This window comes from Bos taurus, chromosome 24 (genome assembly GCF_002263795.3).
Source record: "Bos taurus isolate L1 Dominette 01449 registration number 42190680 breed Hereford chromosome 24, ARS-UCD2.0, whole genome shotgun sequence".
Lineage (NCBI taxonomy): Eukaryota > Metazoa > Chordata > Mammalia > Artiodactyla > Bovidae > Bos > Bos taurus.
The window spans coordinates 2,893,708-2,900,690 of NC_037351.1; the positions used below are offsets into that span (position 1 = coordinate 2,893,708).

Genomic DNA, 6,983 nt, shown 5'->3' on the forward strand with positions numbered 1-6,983 from the left:
ATATTGGAGAATTACTTAAATCTTACACAAAGACATTTATAAAGAGAATTTAGCAGTTGACAATTTATTGTTAATTTCAAAATTATGTAACAATTAACTTCCAATTAATGTAGCAATTAATTGTTGGCCTCACCATAGAAAAACTCCACAAGGATGATAACATGGTAGGCTCATTGAAAGAAAATCCTGCAGAGATCACATAATTACCTGAGAGAGATCCTTGGGGGAAATGATGAAGACTGAAAGTACTTGCTTGCAGACGTGATGATTGTTAAGATTATGCAGCAAAAACAACCATGAAGAGAAGGACGCAGATGACGAAACTGAGGCCCAGAGATTCAGATAACTCATGCAAAGTCTAGTGTAGGATGCAGCTAAGATGAGTTGAAGGCATTATCCTCCTCGTTCCATAACCTATAACAGGATTTGCCTAGAGCCTCCAAAGGTTTTATCATCTGCAAAATGGGGATAATAACAGTCCAGTCCTTCCAAGGAGGCTGTGAGTTTTAACCGAGATAATGTGTGTCCACGCTCAGCACAAGGTCAAGCCCAGGAGAGACAGATGAGTGTTGTGACTCTTACTATTTACAGCATCACGATTTGACATGAAGAGGCTGCATAAATGATTCAGGCTTACCAAACATAAATACATACTTGGTGCTTCCTTTGATTATTTTCATGTGAGAAGGAAGTGAGCCTTTCTTTGCCAAATAAATAATTTATAATGAGGCTTAGAGAAAGTGTGTGCAGCGCAGAATGAAAACCAAACCGCAGTGAGCAGATCTGGGTGAAGTCCCCAAGAATGGTCATTTCTAGTCTCCTAATGAGTGTCCACGAGGAGGGGCGGCTGAGTCCAGCATCTCCCATCCCACCCATTTCAGAGCAGAGCAGCCTCCAGCTGCTTCTCTCAAGAGGAAGATGGTGAGGCGATGAGGGACTCTCCGTAAGTTACTTTCCTATAACAGAGACATCATTCTGCATGCCAGCACTTGGAAAATTTCTAGCATTTTCCCTCAACCATCACACACTTCCTTTCTGCTGAAAGAAAGACTGGGGAACCAACTATAGCCTTCTTTTAAGACTCCAGCTCCTCATGGACGTCCGCTCCTCAACAATGTAATGCCTCGCTCCTGCAGGACCCTGGAGGGTCTCATGTGGTTTTCGCTGCTTGCTTTTGCAGTGCTAGCTGTTTCCTTTTTCATGTCCACCTCTTCTTATAATGGTGTTTTCAGGTTCCCTTCTCACCAATGGCTGCACACTAGTCAATGAAAATACACCCTCCTCCCTTCCAACTTGTTGTTTTTCAGATACTGGGGATGAGAAAACCAAATTCCATCTTATTAGAACTGTGTGTTCTAAAACAAGAGTAAATCGGCCCCAAAAGAGCAAGTGAAGGGTGATGAACACAGCGCATGAAACCTTGGCGTGTAGACCTGGGGACTCAGGGAATGTTCATTAATTCAGTGGGTATCCATCGTAAGTATATCTGCTGGATGCAAGGATGACCAGGTGACGTGACCTGCCAGTCGCCGTTTCTGGAGGAGCCGACTTCCTGCCAGCAGCTCCCTCTGCTCCAGGACAGGAAAGCCCTCGGGGTGCTGAGAGGGCTCCAGGGCGAGTCCTGGATGACAGTAGACCTCGTGATCAGCCCACAAAGCAGGAGAGAAGAAAGTGAGGGTGGCCCTTCAAAGGACCTTAACGGGCAGAGAGGGAATTTCATTTCTGAGAAGAAAAGGAAAGCATCCAGGTGCGTACGCAGGACTGAGTCCCCATGCCTCTCAGGCTGTGGAACGGCCGTGCATGGGGGCAAAGGACGCTGCCATTCAGGCTGATTCCTCTCCTGGAGTAACCCTCTAGATCCATTAAAGGAGTCTCAGGAACAAGTGCTGTGAACACGTCTCTGTGTATTCCCAGGGCTCAGTCTGGAAGCGTGTAACCCCCTAGCCTCCCACTCACACGGACACTCACGGGGAAAACATGTAGCTGAAGAGGAGGACAAAGGTGGAAAGTGAGGTGGAAACATGCGGACCCCTCTCTGTTTCACACTTAAGCAAGCCCAGTGGCCAATGTATTCCAGGCCAGGTATCAGAGCAGCAAGACTGTCCTCCTTCCTCTGTGGGGAGGGGGTGCGAGTGGGGACTCAGGGGCAGGAGCCCATGTGACCTTTACGGTCAGACAGACTTGAGTTTTGTTGGAGCCCCTCCACTGATGAGCTGTGTCACTCAGGACACAGGCTCGGCCTCTCTGGGTACAAGTGCCCATAAAATGCAAATGCTGAAATCCGTCTTGTAATTTTATTGACAGATCCAACAGAGGACCAAAGGCAAAGGGCCTGACAAGAGTAAGTGTTCAATAAATTTTAGTCCCTGGAATTATAATATCCTACCTGGTTGACTGTAAAGGGAAACACGACGGTCAGCAAAGATGGAGCACCCAGGAGAGCCAGGGCCGGGGAGTCGTGTGGTCTACTTAACGAGGTGCTATTTTCATTTCTATCTGTCTTCCCAGGACAGCAATTGAAAGAAACATTCATAGGATGTGACATCTATATGTTTGCTCAGTTTGCGCAGAGTAATTAACGTTTTGATCAGGTTCAAAAAATCTTAATTAGGCCTGTGAGCTCTTAGGGGATACATCCATTTTAGACTGGTTTATTTAGAAGACTCAGGAGCAGTGTTCTCTCTGCTGTTTTTCAGCCCTGATCTGAGCCCATGGGGTGTATGTACCCACATTCTAAATCCAGTCCAGGCAGCCAATGATACCGCATCCCTGTTTCCTGAGACACCTGGGATCCAGGGGCTGGTGTTTTTCTTTTGTTCTGCCTTCACGTGAGCAGTTATCTTCTGTATCTTCCCTGCATGGTGGGTGGCGTTGTCTGGCTAGGGTCTTTATTTTGGGCATCTGAGATGGTTAAAAACAAAGAAAGCTTTTCAGTTAGACCTAGAAATTGCTTCTGTGTGCATATATTAAAGTTTGCAGGGGAATTCAGCTCACTTTACTTTTCTTTTTGTGTGCTTCCACTTTGCAACTTGTTCAAGGAATTTACTCCCAAAGAGTCATTCACTTTTATCCCTGCAGGGTCTCCAAGAGTAGGGGATACAGATCCTGTTTCATTTTATTAATACCCTGATGGCCCAGGAGACAGTCTCAAAGGCACCTATAAAGCAGACTTCCCTGAAGCCACCTGAGTCTGTGTAATTCAGTATCACTGGATAAGAAGGCCTCTTGAATGACTTTCCAACCTCAGTTGTGTCCGGTGTTCAAATGACCCCAAAGGAACACTGGATAATGTGGGTGCTTCCTCCTGCCAGCAGACACACAGCCCGGAAGGTTATTACTGGAAGGTTATTACTAACACACAGACAAATGCATGGAATTTTAAATTTTATATTTACCTTGACATTGTTATTCCAATCCTTTATGATATTTAGAGTTGATGAGTAATGTTTTCTCCAGGTCTTTTTATAAACTTTCATGATGAATCCTTTCTGTGAAAGGGATCATGTGGGAGATTTCAGAGTTATACACAGAAGCAGGGTCATTTGCACTATTTTGACTTTGCTAAACCAGAGAATTTGGCCCTTAAGGTACATTCTAGGTTCTTCCTAAGTCTCAGAGGCTACAAAGAAATAATGCGTACATAGCACACCACTCCTGGAGTTTCCCCAAAGATATACGTGCTACCTACCCCTGAAAGGGATGTGTGCTATGCTGTGCTAAGTCATTTCAATTGTGTCTGACTCTGCAGCCCCATGGACTTTAGCCCTCCAGGCTCCTCTGTCCATGGGATTCTCCAGGCAAGAATACTCCTGTGGGTTGCCGGTATTATTCCTCCAGGGGATTGTCCCAATCCAGGGATCTGACCTACGTCTCTTACATCTCCTGCATTGCAGGCAAGTTCTTTACTCCCAGCAATGCCTGGGAAGCCCTCTTAAAAGGAGCCCCCGAGCCAAAGTGTGAGGAGGCCTGGTTCCTTCAGGCCCCGGAGCTGCCCTGGCAGGGCCCTGGCAGCCGGGATGCGCTTCCCAGGGCGGCAGTGGCGCAGGCTCCGTGCCGTCCCGCCAGCCTCGCCGGGGGCACGTGGCGTGTAGTCCCCTCATGGTCTTCCGGCCCCTGCACAGGGACCACCTAAGGCTTGGCTGCCTGACCTTGGGAACCATCCAGACCCCTGTCCGCTCTGTGGGTGAGCCTGGCCGTTCAGAGGGGCATGGGGATGGGCTGAGAGTTGCAGATAATCTTTCCAACAACAACCTTAAGGAGAAAATGAGTCCCAGAGCTGTCCCACTGGGAGCCAGAACTTCCCCAGGAGGTGAGTAGTAACACTGCTCTATGTCCTGAAAGTCTTCCTGCTATGGGGAGGGAAGTGGCTGATGGAGGTGGGGAACCAAACTCTGCAGGGGTTTCAGTTCCAAGGAAAGCCTTTAGTGCAGTCTACTTAGAAAGACGTTTTCCTGGGAAATCATGTCCACAGCAACCCCCCTCCTCCCCCCTGCTTCATCGCCTGCCGCCTGACGGAGCCAAGCTGGTCCTCCAACAGGAAAATCATCCGGAGACGGTGTTTCCGGGCCATGCATGTGCTATTCTGTTTCTTCCCCCGCCCCCTCCCCCCTTTTTAAATAACAAGGAAATCAACCTGGAATATTCTTTGGAAGGACAGATGCTGAGGGTGAAGCTCCAATACTTTGGCCACCTGATACGAAAAGCCGACTCATTGGAAAGACCCTGATGCTGGGGAAGATTGAGGGCAGGAGAAGAAGGGGGTGACAGAGGATGAGATGACTGGATGGCATCACTGACTCGATGGACATGGGTTTGAGCAAGCTCTGGGAGGTGGTGAAGGACAGGGAAGCCTGGCGTGCTGCAGTCCATGGGGTCACAAAGAGTCGGACATAACCGAGCCACTGAACAATAATAACAAAACTGGTAAAGACTAAAGTGGTCCTTCTCAAATCTTCTAGTGCTGGCTTCCTGGTTTCTTCAGCATTTGCAATAAGAGGAAACAGTTGTACTGGAGGGAAGGCTTGTGTCTGGGGTTACATCTGTGCAGAGAGACAGAGAGCCAGAGAGAGACCAGCAGAGGCTGAGAGGAGCAAAAGCACCCGGGAAGCTGAGACTCTGAAGGTTTAGTCCTGGACCTGTGAGCTTCACCTTCTCGCCTGGATCCTCCAGATCCTCCTCTGCCTCCTGGGGAAGGGGATGGGTTCTCTGTTCTCCGCACAGTGGCCCATTTCTCTAGATCTCTCTCAATCACGTTCAATCCCCAGGCTTGTCCTGGGATGTTCAGACCCAAATTGCCCCTAAGGAATCTTTCCAGTAAAGCTTCCTAAGTTCCTGGAAACCAGCTTCACCAGTCAGAGCTGGTCCCCAGAGCTGCGCTGGAGGGCAGGTCTCCTGCAATGTAGAACCACACCCCTCAGGGGCCATACCCCCATCCCCACCCTGAGCAGGTGTATGCTGGGCTGATGGGCGGGCCTCCCCACGCTTCCCAGGCAGGGCGTTCTGTTGGAGGTGTCTCTTCTCCCAGCCTCCATGTCCAGGGCCTGGCATTCACATGCCGCTTCAGCTGCTCCTTGTTCGTCTCTCTGAGGACTCATCCCCTCCAGGTAACCAGGGAGACTAGTTGCCATAGTAACGACAGGTTTACTCCGCCCGCCCTGGAAGGAGCCGCTCCTGCCAGGAGTGCTTGCCAGGACCACACTAGCTGTGGGACCCCCAGGGCCAGGCCGGGTGCCAAGCAGACCCCGCTTTCCAAGAGCCCTCTGCCCTCCATTTCCAGCTCCTGCCCTTTCCCGTCCCCTCCGTCCCCTCCTGTACCGTGGAAATGAAAGCGGGGACCCCAGTTTTCCCAGGACCACTTTAGATGGTTAGCAGGTAATTTAATTCTCCAAGAGCAGCTCGAGGGTGCAGCCTGTGGTCCAGGACTCATTGCGGGCAAACAGACTGCACTTAAATCCTGGCTCCTCAGCGCCTGCTAACTGGCTGGCAGACAGCAGTGTGGATGGATGCGGGCTGGACCCGGGCCTGGCTCCCAGGAACAGCTCTGGCTTGCCAGGCATTGATAGCCAAGCCGGCCAGATTTTTAAAAGGGACAGACCCACCCTCCCGTCTGTTGGAATCTCTGCTGCTCTAGTGCACGAGATGGCAGGGACATTGAGCTCCAGATATTAAATAGAGAATCCAAATGTTTCTAACAACAGATCTGGCAATGCCTCTGGCCTCACTGGCCTTCCGAGGCTTGTGTTGAGACCTCATCCCTTCCTGACGCCGCCCGCAATGAGAAGTGGTGATGAGTCGCCCAGTCTGTGGACCCCAGGGGAGGCTGTTCTCACCTGAAGCCTTGGGCAGCAGAAAGGAGTGTGTGGATTCAAAGCAAGCTCCCAAAGGGCACACTTGGTGTGCGTTTGCATCCGTGTGTGCCTGTCCCTAAGTGCTTCTGCACCCTCCTCTACAGGACACAGAGTGTGCACATGTGCGTGCTCGGTCGTGTCCGACTCTTTGTGACCCCATGGACTGTAGCCCGCCAGGCTCCTCTGTCCATGGGATTTCCCAGGCAAAAATACTGGAGGATGCTGCCATTTTCTTCTCCAGGGCATCTTCCCAACCTAGGGATTGAACCTGTGTCTCCTGTGTTGGCAGATTCTTTACCATCTGAGCCTCCTGGGAAGCCCACAGCACAGATTGTCAGAATATTTCATAGGATGTGCCCCCTCCCTCTGCTGCTTGGGTATCACAAGATGCTACTCTTGAGGGGAGAACTGAACCCGTAATACCCATGGCACTTGGCTGCATTTCTAAGTGACTCAGATCCTTTCTTCTTAGGGGACATTTTTCAATCAATTTCTAGGGCTCTCTACATAAGTGTAAGTCTGCCCCTCTCCTAATATTGAACCTCTGTCCCCAGAATTTCTGGGTGCTTCACCATCATACTTCATTACAGGAGGCTCTTTGTAAAGACAGATGTTTGTGTAGAGTTATTCCTAATA

At 49.9% G+C, this 6,983-nt stretch overlaps 1 long non-coding RNA gene across 1 annotated transcript; it reads right to left on the reverse strand.

Annotated features, from left to right (window-relative positions):
• Positions 1–2,400: 2,400 nt before the first annotated feature.
• On the reverse strand, positions 2,401–5,662 carry LOC132343805 (uncharacterized). Its single transcript, XR_009492778.1, has 3 exons — positions 5,439–5,662; positions 3,396–3,488; positions 2,401–3,304 (listed from the first exon to the last, which is right to left on the reverse strand). It is a non-coding gene; the product is annotated as an uncharacterized lncRNA (long non-coding RNA).
• Positions 5,663–6,983: the final 1,321 nt, after the last annotated feature.